The sequence below is a fragment of the Halichoerus grypus genome, chromosome 10 (genome assembly GCF_964656455.1).
Source record: "Halichoerus grypus chromosome 10, mHalGry1.hap1.1, whole genome shotgun sequence".
NCBI lineage: Eukaryota > Metazoa > Chordata > Mammalia > Carnivora > Phocidae > Halichoerus > Halichoerus grypus.
Window position 1 is genome coordinate 108230157 of NC_135721.1, and position 14414 is coordinate 108244570.

At 44.3% G+C, this 14414-nt stretch overlaps 1 long non-coding RNA gene across 2 annotated transcripts; it reads left to right on the forward strand.

Annotated features, from left to right (window-relative positions):
• Positions 1-1528: 1528 nt before the first annotated feature.
• Positions 1529-13255, forward strand: LOC118536477 (uncharacterized). 2 transcript variants are annotated; one of them, XR_013441962.1, is made up of 4 exons: positions 1529-2404; positions 4828-5672; positions 5847-7243; positions 13101-13255. It is a non-coding gene; the product is annotated as an uncharacterized LOC118536477 (long non-coding RNA). The 2 variants fall into 2 exon arrangements; XR_013441961.1 differs by having other exon boundaries at positions 1529-5672.
• Positions 13256-14414: the final 1159 nt, after the last annotated feature.

Sequence of the window (14414 nt, forward strand, 5' to 3'; positions counted from 1 at the left end):
CTAATGGAATGAAGTCAAAGGAACACAGAGCCAATCTGAAGGGACTTTCACTTGTCTAAGACTGAACAGTTCTAGCACAAAAATGGATAATGTCTACAATGGACTGAAACATCATAATGATATGAGAACAAAATGAAACAACAGAGAATCATGCATTTGTCAGCGTTAGAAGTTTCAAGAGCACAACCCAGTTCTCTGACAATTGATAAATAAATGGACAGAATCAAGCATTTATCCTACCTTTACTAGATCGGCTGTATTTCAGGAAAACCTATTAGTTGCTAAGGAAGTCTTCCTTTACAGAAGAATTCCAACTAATAGAAGCAAAAAGAATGATAGAATCAGAAAACTCAACAACCTCAAGCACCATGAAACAATGAATGCAGACAGTGATCATCATGAGATGCTGGAATCACAGTGTGTAAGTTGATGGGGAGCTTTATCATGGAGGAATCAGGCCAGTGCCCCCTGCACCTGCTGAATGGTCTTAGCACCACCAGAGGTAACCAGGAGCTATAATATGGCTCTTGATGGGTAGCCACAGCATTCTCAATTTACCTCCTCTCGATTTTTCTTGCCTCAAAAGCTGAATCTGAATTTGAGCCAGCATTTACACCTGACTTCCAGTGTACAGGAAATACAGGGGACGGAGATCACCATAGGACATGGATGACACCACAGGAAATTAAAAAACCAAACCCAGAACACAGAACATTCTAGAAGACCATTGATTCACGCTCTCTAAGAAATCAGTGGCATTAAAACCAAAAGAGAGAGCAGACTGTTGTAGACCAAAAGAGACATAAGAGACATACAACCAAATGCAACATGTGGACCTTTTTAATCCTGATTCAAACAACCCAACTATTAAGACACCTCTGAGATAAGTGGGGAAATGAATATGGACAGGTATTAGATGGTATTAAAGGAATCATCATTAATTTTATTGAAGGTTTAATGGCATAGGGTTTTAAAATTTTTTGTAAAGATTTTATTTATTTATTTATTTGAGAGAGAGCATGAGCCAGGGGAGGGGCAAGGGACAGGGAGAGAATCTCACTAAAGGCAGAGCCCAATGCAGGGCTTGAGCCCATGACCCTGAGATCATGACCCCACCCAAAATCAAGAGTCAGTCACTCAACCAACTGAGCTACCCAGGTGCCCAGGTTTTAATTTTTTTTTTTAATATTCTTATATGAGTTCAAGAAGCATGCTAAAATGTACAAGAGAAAAGATGTATCTTGGATTTGCTTTGAGATAATCCAGTACAAATAGAAAGGGATTTGCTTTGAAATAATCCAGTACAAATAGAAATAATCCAGTACAAATCCAGTACAAATAGATAAAACAACACTGACTAAATGCTGATAACTCTAGCTGAGTGATGAGTATCCATGAGTTCATTATACTATTCTTTTTTTAATTTGTTAGAGAGAGAGAGGGAGAGCATGGGGGGGGGGCAAAGGGAGGGGCTGAGCAAGGAGCCAGATGTGGGGCTGATCCCAGGACCCTGGGATCATGACCTGAGTCGAAGGCAGATGTTAACCGACTGAGCCACCCAGGCGTCCCTTATTATACTATTCTGTTTTGTATACACTTGAAATTTTCTGTAACAAAAAGTTAAGAGAAGGCAGAAACCCACCAGTTCTTTTTTTAATTTAAATTAAATTAACATAGAGTGTATTATTAGTTTCAGAGGTAGAGTTCAGTGATGCATCAGTCTTATATAATACCCGGTGCTCATCACATCACGTGCCCTCCTTAATATCCATCACCCAGTTACCCCATCCTCCCACCCTCTTCCCCTCCAGCAACCCTCAGTTTGTTTCCTATGATTAAGAGTCTCTTATGGTTTGTCTCCCTCTCTAATTTCATCTTCTTTTATTTTTCCCTCCCTTCCCCTATGCTCCTCTGTTTTGAGAAACCGACCAATTCTAAACTTGAGCAAGTCAGTTCACCTTTCTGGCTTCCTTATCAGTGAAATCAGTTCATTAAAATAACCAGCTTCCAGCTCCTGACTTCTGGGGTTCTTTATCCTCCCTTTGGTTTGGGAACCACTTTTAAATGCCTTCCCGGTTATGTCCAAATCAAGAGGCATCTGTAGTGTTGGTTGCATGGGACATGTGGGGGCTCTGAGGGAAGGAAGGGGAATGCAGAACCAACTCAGGGTTAGATGGTGATAAACAAGAGTTGATTGGTGTTTTGTTTTAGGTAACCAAGGAACTGCAAAAGGGAAGACAGATTTATCTGCGGCAACTTCCTTGTTTCTAAATTTTGTTTTTGTTTTTCAGTGTATGCTGTTGGTTAATTTCTGCATGGGAACCTCTATGCTGAGGGTCTGGACAGAAGGATTGCTTGTTTATCAGTTGGCCTAACACGGAGGGAATGGCTTTCTTCAGTTAAGGTGATGTGGCTGGTTCAACCCAAAAAATTCTTACACCATATTCTATTTTTTGTAGCAAAATTCCAAGTGTGTAGGGAAATGTTTGCAAGGAGGCAGGAGCAACTTGTAAGCAGGACAAGCAGAGGGTAGAAATTTCTTGATGAGAAGCTATAGATTCTCTATATTATAAAATGTAGAAATACTAATCTGGCTTCTGGACCTTGTACTTTCTATCAGCTGGTCTGTGTTTGGGGTAATATTGGACTGGGCCAAATGTCAATGGAAGTTACATCTGTAAAAAAAAAAAAGCCACCCTTCAAAATGAATTGGGAGTTATTTATATCATGGTTATTCAGCAAGCTATAGGGAGATGACTGGATTGATCTAGAATTCTTTGATCTCAGGATTCACATCCCAGAGCTTTAACTACAATCTAGGTGCAAAGACCATCGGATTTATATCTCTAGCTTCATCTCTCCTGTGAACTGCAGACCCCTATAGCCAATTACCCCTTCAAGATTTCTACTTGGAGGTCCAACAGGGTCCTCAAACCTCACATACCCCCATGAAGTCATGATGTCCATCACCACCCCCAACATTCTACTTGCAATCTCCCCTTCTCGATAGAAGGCAACTCCATTCTCTCACTTGCTTAGGCCAAATCTTACATTCACCCTTGACACCTCTTTCACTTCCATGCCCCATATCCAATCCATCAGCAAATCCTGTTGGATGCTTCCTTCAAAATATTTCTGTTTTCCCTGCCTCCTTTGACAGAGTGAATGGGAGTCCCTGACTAGAACTGGATCACCCCCTTACCTCCAAAGTCACGGCCTCACCATCCCTATCTACCATGAGAAAATCAGGCCTTACCTCTTTGTGACCTTGGGGTCTGCTTTCTCCTGGCACCACGAGTATCTCAGGACTCCCTGGAGATCCCTCAGTCCCGAGACACCCGTCCTCATGTGACCTATGCGTTGGCATTTCTGACCCTTTCTGGCAGCCCCTGCCAGCCCCTGCCAACCCCTGAAGCCTTTCCACCATGCCTTCTGGAACGTTTGGTCAGGTGTCAGCTAAGTGCCCTGCGTCTTCCATCTCTTCTGTAGCTGTCCCCTTCATCATCGTTCTCTAAGCCAGCACTGCCCAACAGAAATGTAATGCGAGCCACATATGTAATTCTAAATTTTCTAGTCGTCACATTAAGATAAAAGAAAAAAAGCAGGTAAAACTAATGTAACATTGTGTGTCGATTATACTTCAATCATAAAAAAGCAGGTAAAATTAATTTTAATAATACATTTTATCAGATACAATAGATCTAATGTGCAAAAACATATTTTATGTAGCCCAATATATTCCACCAAGCAAAAAGTATAAAAATATTAATGAGATATTTTACATCTTTTTTTCATACTGTCTGAAATCCGGTGTGCATTTGACACTTAGGGTGTATTTTGATTTGGTTTTTTGATGGTTAAAGTGACATTTAGTCCTACCAAAACATTAAAGTTGTGTTTAACAGAAAAAATAACTTACAGTGCTTCAATTTTTAGCTTAATTGGAATGAAATTCAATTAAATATTCAGTTCCTCATTTCAAAGTGCTCTCTAGCCATGTGGGGCTGGCGGCTGCCATATTGGGCTGTGCAGATCTGAGGGAAAACTCACTTTCCCTGCTGCTCTCTCAAGGTTTGGGTCTTTTCTAGAACTTTTGTGTATCTGTGGGCCCAAAGGTGAATGGGTGTCTTCCTCGACACTCATTGCTGTTTTCCTGGGACATTCTCCCTCCTTCCTACCACAAAGCCTGGGTAGATGCCTCTCTTCCTTGAAGACACCACTTCCTGGCTCCCTGTCACTTTCTTTAACACTCTCCAGTCATGATTCTTGGAAATATCAATATCTCTAAATACTATTTCCAACATAAGGGCTTTCAGCTCCCCACCAATGATCTTACCTGCTCAGCCATTCACTCCCACGGTCAGCCTCCAGACCTGGTCTGCCCACTGTCGACACCCCCTCAGAACAGAAATGTCATGCATCCCTCTCCTATCACTGCTCACCCCCATGCGTGCCCTCCCCTCAACAAGACCATCCGTGCATTGATTCGTCTTCAACTACAGCCCCCCTCCTGTCTCACCCAGCTTTAATTAGATGGTCAGTTGTTGGAGTCCCTTCCTCACCGGAGCCCGCAAGGCCCTGCCCTGGCTTGCTTCATCACACCCTTTTGACTCCATGCCCTTCACCGCCACGTCTGCATCTGCACCCACACAACACAACGTGCTGGAAGAGGGCACGTCTACCTGGCTTCCACCACAGTCACCCCTGGCCAGGGCTGGCCCCAGATCCGACAGCTCTCTCTGCACTTCATCCCTGATTCTCCTAGATGGTATTTTACTCTGCTTCGAAAGACTTCCACTTAGCTAAATTCATTTTTCCCCCACGTAGACCACCGAGGAAAGTTACCTGCTACCACGTTTTCCTGATTTGAAGAAAGAGATAATGTCCAACCTACAGGGTTAACATGAAGGCTTTACGTAACTTATGTAAGTCACATATGCCAAAGGCATGCATATTAAAAATCAGAGACATTAGGGCGCCTGGGTGGCTCAGTTGGTTGAGCGACTGCCTTCGGCTCAGGTCATGATCCTGGAGTCCCTGGATCGGGTCCCGCATCGGGCTCCCTGCTCGGCAGGGAGCCTGCTTCTCCCTCTGACCCTCCCCCCTCTCATGTGCTCTCTCTCTGTCTCAAATAAATAAATAAAATCTTTAAAAAAAAAAAAATCAGAGACATTAGTTCTAGGGGAAACCCCTAGGCCAAATATGTTCTGATAGGATTTGTCATTTTCCTTCTTTTCTTTTTTAAATTGAGATATAATCTATCTAACACTGTGTGAGTTTTAGGTATACAATGTGTTGAATGGATACACTTATATATCCCCAAATGATTACCAGCATAGTGTTAACTACCACTTCCATCATGTCCCATAATTCTATTTCTTTCTTGTGGTGAGAACATAGAAGATCTAGTTTCTTAGCAACATTCAAGTATATAACACAGTACTGTTAACTATAATCCCAATGCTGGGCTTTAGATGGATTTGGCATTTTCAGTAATAATAGTAAAAATACAAGGACTTCTGATTCCCTATTGACTTATCCTGAACTGAATCTTGTTCCCTTCCCCCAACTGTGCCTGGTGCCTGAGTGTCTGAGTCAGGCCGGTGAATATGAACTGCTAGGCTGGAGTGGCCGCAGGGAGGCACGGTTCCCCACGGATGTTCTCTGTGCAGGTGAGTTATGTGTGCATCCAACGGACCTCACCTGTCTCCCTCCTACCTGCCTGCCTGTCTTTTCATCCATTCACCATCCTACGACTTAAGTACTACCTGTTGTCGACGATCTTGATCCCCTGGACCCACGGTCATAAATAGGAATTGAGAAAGGTCAATTTCTCAATTTTCCAGAGTTTAAAGAAAAGGTCTAACCATTCATGTCCAGCCACCTCACCTGCCCTGCCCAGCACCAAAGTAGCCATGCGTCTGGATGTGGGCCACTCAAAATCAGCTGTCCATGCTTACCTGAGATCTGCCACTCCCGTGAGTCTTTTGCCGACTGATGGCACTTCGGGTGTTGTAATTTTAGTCCTACAAGTACTGAAGTAGAAAAGAGAAAAACCTTTCAGGCACCCATGTAATGTTATGAAGCTTTTTTTCCTTTTTAAATAGGCTTCACGCCCAGTGTGGAGCCCAACGTGGGACTTGAACTCATGACTCTAAGACCAAGACCTGAGCTGAGATCATGAGTCAGACACTTAACCAGGCACCCCGTGAAATTTTTTTTGACAATAAGTTGCTAGTTACTATTCTCGTTATTCCAAACTAAGGGTTATCTTCAGGCGGTGTTAGAATGAACATATCAATGATCATATCAATACAAAATATTCTTGATGAAAAGAGAAAACCCGTTCAGTTAGAGTATTGGTATAGGCTTCAGGGATCATCAATCAGTAAAAGCTCAGACATGAGCGCCACCTAGAGGAGGCCTCGTGTACTGGGGAGCGTCGGGAGTCAGGCTGGCTGGGTTCAGAGCGCACCTCAGGCTTTACTAGCTCTGCATCCTAACCAAAGTTCCTAATGGCTCCAGTCCTTTCTTTTCCCGCCTGTAAAACTAGGCTATTAATACTCGCCACTCCAAACGGCTGCGGTAAAGTTTAAAGCATAAGGCATGTAAGGCATTGCCAATATGCCCAGCATGTGGCTAAGTTCTCAACAAATGAGATGCAGGGGAAGTGTCCGGCACAGGCAGTCTCAAGCCATGAACCCAAGCAAGAAACCTGTGCTTAATAAATCCTTTTATAAAATATTGTTAATTTCTGGCTTCAGGTGCAAGATATATATATTCTTTACGAAAAGGTGAAGAAGTCTAACTGCATGAGCTGTGGTCATCCTTTGAATCTATATATCTACCTAAAGAAATTCTTCATGCATTAGCAACACATTGTCATAAAAATATGTTTCATTGTAAACCTTTAAGTGTAGGGTTTTCCAGAGGGTGGGGGTGTTGGGGGACCGTTTAATTGCAAGGTAAGATATGGGTGAAAGAGCTTTAAATGCCGTGTGCATGTGCTGCCATCTTGTGGTACTTAGGGGAACATGTCTCTGACGCATCCTGGAGCTGTTGCTGATTTGGTGAGTTCTAGCCACTCTGAGAAGGATTACGTAACTGCCGAGTACATACACACGTACGTACGTGAATTACGTCGACACCCATAACTCCGCGCACACAAAAAATGGGTTTCACGAAGTGGGTCACTTTGCCCATGAAGTCACTCAAGGTTGTTCTAAATGTAGGAGAACAGATGGTAAGACATTTTATTCGTTTTCCTTTATTTTTGAAATTTCCCCTAAGATTTCCTTTTTGGTGCCTAGATTATTTAGAATGTGTGGTTTAGTTCGCAAGTGTTTTGGAGACCTTCTCATTATCTTCCTGTTATGAATTTCTAGTTTGATTGCTGCGCAACTAGCCTTTTATTCCCTTCTGTGCCCTCCCGGCCAATCCTAGCTCCCCTCCTGGTAGGAAGGTAGGGGCCACCAAGGGACCCTCATGACCTCCCTACCCCCCTTGGAGTTACCTGATTCTGGGAGTTGCCTCTGCTTGCCCCAGCCCAACTCCCAGTCTCAGAGGGGCCCCTCAGCGACTCCTCTTCCCCACTTCTAGCTCCTGGTTCTCTCTCTCCCCACCTCACCCCCGTCTGTCCACAGTGAAGTCAATTATACATCCTAGGTTTGCATGAGAAAAAAAATACCTTGAGGTTCCAGGAGAATAGCTACAGGTTGCTAGCCCAGGTGTGTAGATGCCATGAGCAGGAACACAGAGGAAGAGAGCCTCCAGGTGAGTAGTCAGGCTGTGGGGACTCAGACGAGGACAGGTGAGGTGCTACAGCCTGGGGCTCTGGACCTGGGGATCCGTGTGGCAGCAACAGGAAGCACAAGAAACCGAGTCTCAGCAGCTTAAGTTGGGGAATTTGGGTAGGGGCTTGGCTGAGGAGGCCAAGATATTTCCAGGTCCTTGGCGGCCAGCGGTGGGACCAGCCTGAGGAGGTAGGAGGGGCTCTATTTATGGAAGACCTTGATGTTGGTAGGGTTGTCCAGGAAGGGACCCGGCGCTTTGCCAGCAGAGGCCTGAGACTCCCTCAGGGGACAGGATCTCTGGGTCAGCACTGGTGGATGGCCAAGAAAGGGGCTCTTTTCTATTATTTTCTGGGTTTTTTTTTTTTTAATCAAACTTATTTATTCACAGAGTTCGAACAAATAACTTCAAAGAGGTTTTATTTCAGGAAATCTCCTCGCTGACCTGTCCCCGTTGCCTGCCCCCTCAGAAAGCCATTTTCTCCTCTTTGAGCTGAGCTGCAAAGATCTTCTGTCCCATGCCCTCCCTCTCCCCATGCCCCCTGCTCAGCCAGCTCTAGTTCGAGGCGCCCTGCTGTCTCCCCTTCTGTTCCGGGAGCTGTTAGATCTCACCAGGGCTGCATGGTAATTGGTGGCAACAATCTGGGTCATAGTTGTCTTTGCTCTAACATTCTGGTGCATGTTCTCAGTAGACCTTGCTTTGCCTTTTCTTTTCTTCCCAATTCTTTCATAGTTTGTTGTTGTTGTTGTCCTTCTCTCCGGTTTTTATCTTACATACTCTTGAATGAGGTAAGCTTTTCCCAAATCAGTTTTTAGCAGGAAGTCTGTCCAGAGGAAGATTGAGCACTGTGGCCCAGACTCTCTTAAATTTTACTGAAGCTAAGGTTTCCGTGTGTAGGTCTTTTACGCCATCTTGAAAAATGAAATGCAGTAGCCAAACTGGAAGGAACATATAAATTACATCCGTGAGGCAGAAAGAGAACTAATCACAGAATCTCCCTCGGTGTGACCATCCCTCGGCTCCAGAAACCGGCCCCAGGGCGCTCACCACCAGCCACGTCCTTGGAAACCAATATCCAGAACCGTGGTTCTCAATTGATTGCCTTTCTTTGTAGTTTGATGATAATTCTTTGTATATTTGCAAGGAATGCACTGGAGAGTTTTGCGTGTCTCTTTACACCGTGTTGTTCTTCCCGACTCGGCTGCTCTACCATGTGTATGACTTTCTTGCAAACTAAAGCACAGAGAGCTAGTTTGCACGTTTTTCCTCTGTGGAGTGTTCCACTGCAGGGGCTCTACCACGATTTATTTCTCCATTCTTCTGTTCATGTACATTTGGATTGCTTTTAGCTTCGCTCCTTTGAACAAGAGTTGCCTGTCCTCTGGGACAGGGGTGCAAAGTTTTATCGAGTGGTGGAATTGCAGGGTCAAAATTACATGCTCAACGTCATCGGATGAGGCCGAACTCTCTTCCAAAGTGGTTGTACCGGGGCGCCTGGGTGGCTCAGTCGGTTAAGCATCTGCCTTCGGCTCAGGTCATGATCTCAGGGTCCTGGGATCGAGCCCCAACATCGGGCTCCCTGCTCCACGGGGAGCCTGCTTCTCCATCTCCCACTTCCTCCTGCTTGGGTTCCCTCTCTCGCTGTGTCTCTGTCAAATAAAAAAAAAAATTAAAAACAAACAAAAAACAAAGTGGTTTTATCAAGCCCAGTGTAAATGAGTTCCTCCCTTTCTACTTCCCTGCAAATATATTCATTTTGCGTTCATATTAACCCTTCCCTTTCCACTCAGCTGACAGGGGCAGGTAGATGTAAAACACTAAAACACACACAATCTTAAAATTACATAAACACTTAGGAAGAGGCCCAGAGTCCAAAAGGAATCTGCAGGATTGCCTGGGAAGTGTTGGATTTCTCTCTCTGTCTGGTTATGTTCTCTGTTTAGGAAGTTATTTCTGGCCATTATCCTTCTCTACCCACTTTCCAGTCCCTCTTCCATTCATAGGCAAATTTCTTGAGATGACAGCCACAAATTCTGAATAGTTTCAGCCCAATCCCATCTGATCTCAGGACCCACCACTCCGTCCCAACCCTTCTCCCCACGGTTACTGTGTCTCCCATCCTCCTTTGACCCTTCACCCCTGGACAGGGTGCCCTGGGTCGACCTCTCTGTTCTTCTTGACCCCTTTCTTCCTGAGCCTCAATGGCACCACCTTCCCATAGCTCCATCTTAACATAGTAACTTCCCTGCATTGGCTTCCCCCACCCCCAGCGTCCTGTGCAGGGTCCTAGAAGCAGAGCCTGGGTGCAGGACTTATAAGCACAGGACTTCTTGGGGTCTGCTCCCAGGAGAAACTAAGGGAGGGACCAAGGCTTTTGCCCACTTGTGGGTGCAGTGAAATTGAACCTCCGCCTGATCCTGGCACGCGGTGGAGTGTGAATTGCACTGTGCCGTCTGTCCCATCTCTCGACCAGGGACCCGCACTTTTGTCCCCCGCACCCTGGGCAGGCCTTTGCTGCCGCCCCGCAGCAGGGAGGATTCAAGGGTGATCCTGCGGAGGAGGTGGGTGGGTTGAGAGCCACTAGGCGACGCCCCCGTAGCCCCTGGGACCCGGGGCTTCTGTGTCCAAGCACACCAGGACAGGTGGTCACCGTGGTGGCAGCAGGTGTTTTGATGAGGGAGGTCCCACGTGGTAGTGAGGTACTTGCTAGAAGGGTGAAGGGTTGGAGCAGAGGATTTCAACCTGGGCTGCTCATTGCATTAGTCTGGGGGCGGAGCGCTTTACAACTCCTGACATCCACTCAGCACCGCCAAACAGTTGTCTCAGGGGCTGGGGAGGTGAGGTCCCTGTGGCAAGAACTTGGGGAAGGCTCCCAGGTGGGCTTCCTGGGCAACCAGGATGACAGCATGGTTGCAGCAGGACCCTAACCTTAAATTCCAGCCCAGAGACCCTGAGAGATGCCCCTCCCATCAGTACCAGCAGCCAGCAAGGGGGCGCAGGATTCTCACGTGGGGCCCCCACCCTGCGGCCTTGGGAGGATCTCTGGGGGGCGTGTGGTTTCAGAGGACCTGCTCCTTGGCAGAGTGGATTTCATCAAAATTTAAAATTTAAAATTTTAGGGGCGCCTGGGTGGCTCAGTCGTTAAGCGTCTGCCTTCGGCTCAGGTCATGATCCCAGGGTCCAGGGATCGAGCCCCGCATCAGGCTCCCTGCTCCGCAGGGGCCAGCTTCTCCCTCTCCCACTCCCCCTGCTTGTGTTCCCTCTCTTCCTGTCTCTCTCTCTGTCAAATAATTTTTAAAAATCTTCAAAAAAATAAAAATAAAATTTTGTGCTTCAAAGGACACCATGAAGAGAGTGAAAAGACAAATTATATATTTGATAAGAGACTTTTTAAAAAAAATTTTTTATTATGTTAATCCCCATACATTACATCATTAGTTTTAGATGTAGTGTTCCATGATTCATTGTTTGTGCATAACACCCAGTGCTCCATGCCGAACGTGCCCTCAATACCCATCACCAGGCTAACCCATCCTCCCACCCCCCTCCCCTCTAGAACCCTCAGTTTGTTTTTCAGAGTCCATCGTCTCTCATGGTTCGTCTACCCTTCTGATTTCCCCCCCTTCATTCTTCCCCTCCTGCTATCTTCTTCTTCTTCTTTTTTTTCCTTAACATATATTGCATTATTTGTTTCAGAGGTACAGATCTGAGATTCAACAGTTGATAAGAGACTTTTTTTTCTGATAAAAGACTTTCATCTAGAATACATAAAGGACTCTTACAACTCAACAAAAAGACAAAAAAACAGCTAAAATATGAGCAAAAGATTTGAATAGGTGTTTCTCCAAAGATGATCTACAAAGGCCAATAGCACATGAAAAGCTGTTCAACACCATTAGTCATTAGGGAAATGCAAATCAAAAGCACAATGAGATACCACTTCACTGGGACGAATGAGATACCATCCCACTAGGGGTCTGTCAAAAAGACAGGCGATAGCAAGGGTCAGGTTGGGCAATAAATGGAATCCTCATACACACATTGCTGGTGAGCATCTAAAATGGCGCATGCACTTAAAAAAAAAAAAAGTTTGGTGGCTCCTCAAAGGTTGAATATTTTGACCCAGAAATTCCACTCCTAGGTATATACTCAAGAGAAAGGAAAACCTATATCCATGCAAACACTTAGCACAAATGTTCATAGCAATTTTATTCATAATAGGCAAAAAGTAGAAATAATTCAAATTCTCAGTCATTGATGAATGGGTGAATACCATGTGGTTTCTATATACAATAGAATATTTTTCAGCAATAAAGGAATGAAGTTGTTGTTGAGAGTGTGAGAGTGCAGGCGAGCAGGGAGAAGGGGCAGAGGGAGAGGGAGAGAGAGAATCTCAAGCAGGTGGGTTATTCTTGAACTTGGGGGAGGGGGTATATCTTGATCCAGTCACCTTGGAAAATAGTTTTATCTTACTGAAATTAAATGTGATCTCTCCTGTGAACCAGCAATTCTACTCCTAGATCTCTAGATGTGTCGTTCTCAAATTGCTAATCTCATATAAATGGCAAGCATATGCCAAGATTTTATTCAACTCATTAATAAAGAAAGCAGCATAATGCAAAACTAAGTAAGGACATGAGCGTTTTTATATAATCTATGGGAAAAATGCCAACATAAAATTGCTAAGTTAGATATAAACTGACTGTTGCTCCACACCGTGAAACTACTCTAACTTTTGATGTTACCTCCTTTCCTGACTAATTTTAGAATCAACACACCTAACCAGTCTTCTACAAGTCAACCTTTAACATTAGGGAGTTAGAAAAGATTAACCCCAATCAACTGCAAGAGCAATCAACAAAGTTTCAGTCCATGGGAATCAGGTGACATTGAAATGGACTTAATAAAATGTCACATCATCATCTTTCTACCTTACCTCAAAATTTTGGATAACTATGCTAACTAGTTACATAATCTATGGCAATTTTTACACATCGGCCATGGGACACATTTGCAAGATTGTTCACAATAGTATTATCTTCCTTAGTAAAATCTGGAAACCGCTCAAATGTTCATTATGAGAACAATGGAAAAATAGTCTTTACAATGAAATATGATACATCAATAAAAACACACTACAGCTACATGTTCTAACACAGAACAACTCCACAATATAATTTTGACCCTTGACTTTGGGCTAGACAATAGGTCTTGCTTTGGCCAATGTGATTAGTGGACGTGACATAAACTGAAATCTGAAATGAGCTTGCATGCTTGGTCTTGTTCCCTTGTGCTTCTGTCTTTTGCAGCCCAGAGAGCATGCCTCAGGGAACCAGAGGTTCATACAGTTCAGAGACATGTGGACCAGATCTGGATGCAGCCTAGATCCTGCGCCCAAGCCCAACTGAGTGCCACTGACCCCCAGGCACACAGCTGTGAAATAAATGTCTATTGGGACATCCCACTGGGCTTTGAGGTCATTTGTTATGTAGTATTGTTGAGCGATAGTGACCTAAGACAGACATCCAGACTATAATCACTTATATATAATGTTCTAGGGCATGCAAACAGTTAATGAATTCTGTGAATATACCAAAAACATAGTAAAATTATAAAGAAAAGCAAGTGACTAATAAAATTCAGGATAGTGGTTACGTTGGGTGTGAGAGAGGGAGACACAATGTTTGGGGGCACACAGAGGCCATCAGATAATGGTGGTTTATTTCTCAAGCTGAGAGTTGGACACATAGTTTATTAGTATTCACTATAGCTTACTATATATATTATAAAACCTCGCATAGATACTATGCATTTTGTTCTCCTTCGGATGGGTGAAAACAACTGCACACAAAACCTCGAGACACAATAAAGCGTATTGGCACTTGAGACACAGTCCACACGAAACTTTTACAAAAACAGTACAAGTAAATTCAACTCATTCACATATGAGTTATCTAAAAAGAATGAGCACAAATTGAATCAAAGATGAGAAAAAGGACAGGAAAAGCATCCCCAAAAAATGTTGCCACAGGTAAATGAAAAATATGACCAAACATTTTCAATCACATTAATAAAGCAGTGTATAAGGTTAATAAAGCAGTCATCTCTAAGAGCAAGAGACAAATGTAGGATACAAGAGACTAAGGAAGAAATATCAGGGGTACAGGAGGAGATGAAGAGAGAGATGAAGGAGGTTTTTTAAAAATAGGAAAAGTTCAAATGACAGCACTTCAGCTGAGAGCAGACATTGGGGAGAGGAAGAGGAAGTTCTTTGTGAACCTGGTAGAGAGCTATCTGCCTCTTAAAATGTGAATTCGTCATTTGGATTTTGAAAATGTATACAAAACACCTTTTCCTGCCCCTCCCCCATGTCGGAGTCCCCTTCGCACTGTTCCCTGCTGCAATGTTTAGGCCTCCAGGGCCTGGGAGATCCCACGTCAATCCACATGTCTGCCCTGTTCTCGGACAACCTTCGAGCACCCAGGCTTCGATCCAGCCAGTTCCAGCTCTGTGTGCTGGGACCACATAAACATCATTCACCATGCCTATAATCTTGTTTCCCGGTAGAAACTTGGTCCCCAATCCCCTGTTCCCCTGGGCACTGCTACTTTCCTCCCAAGGTT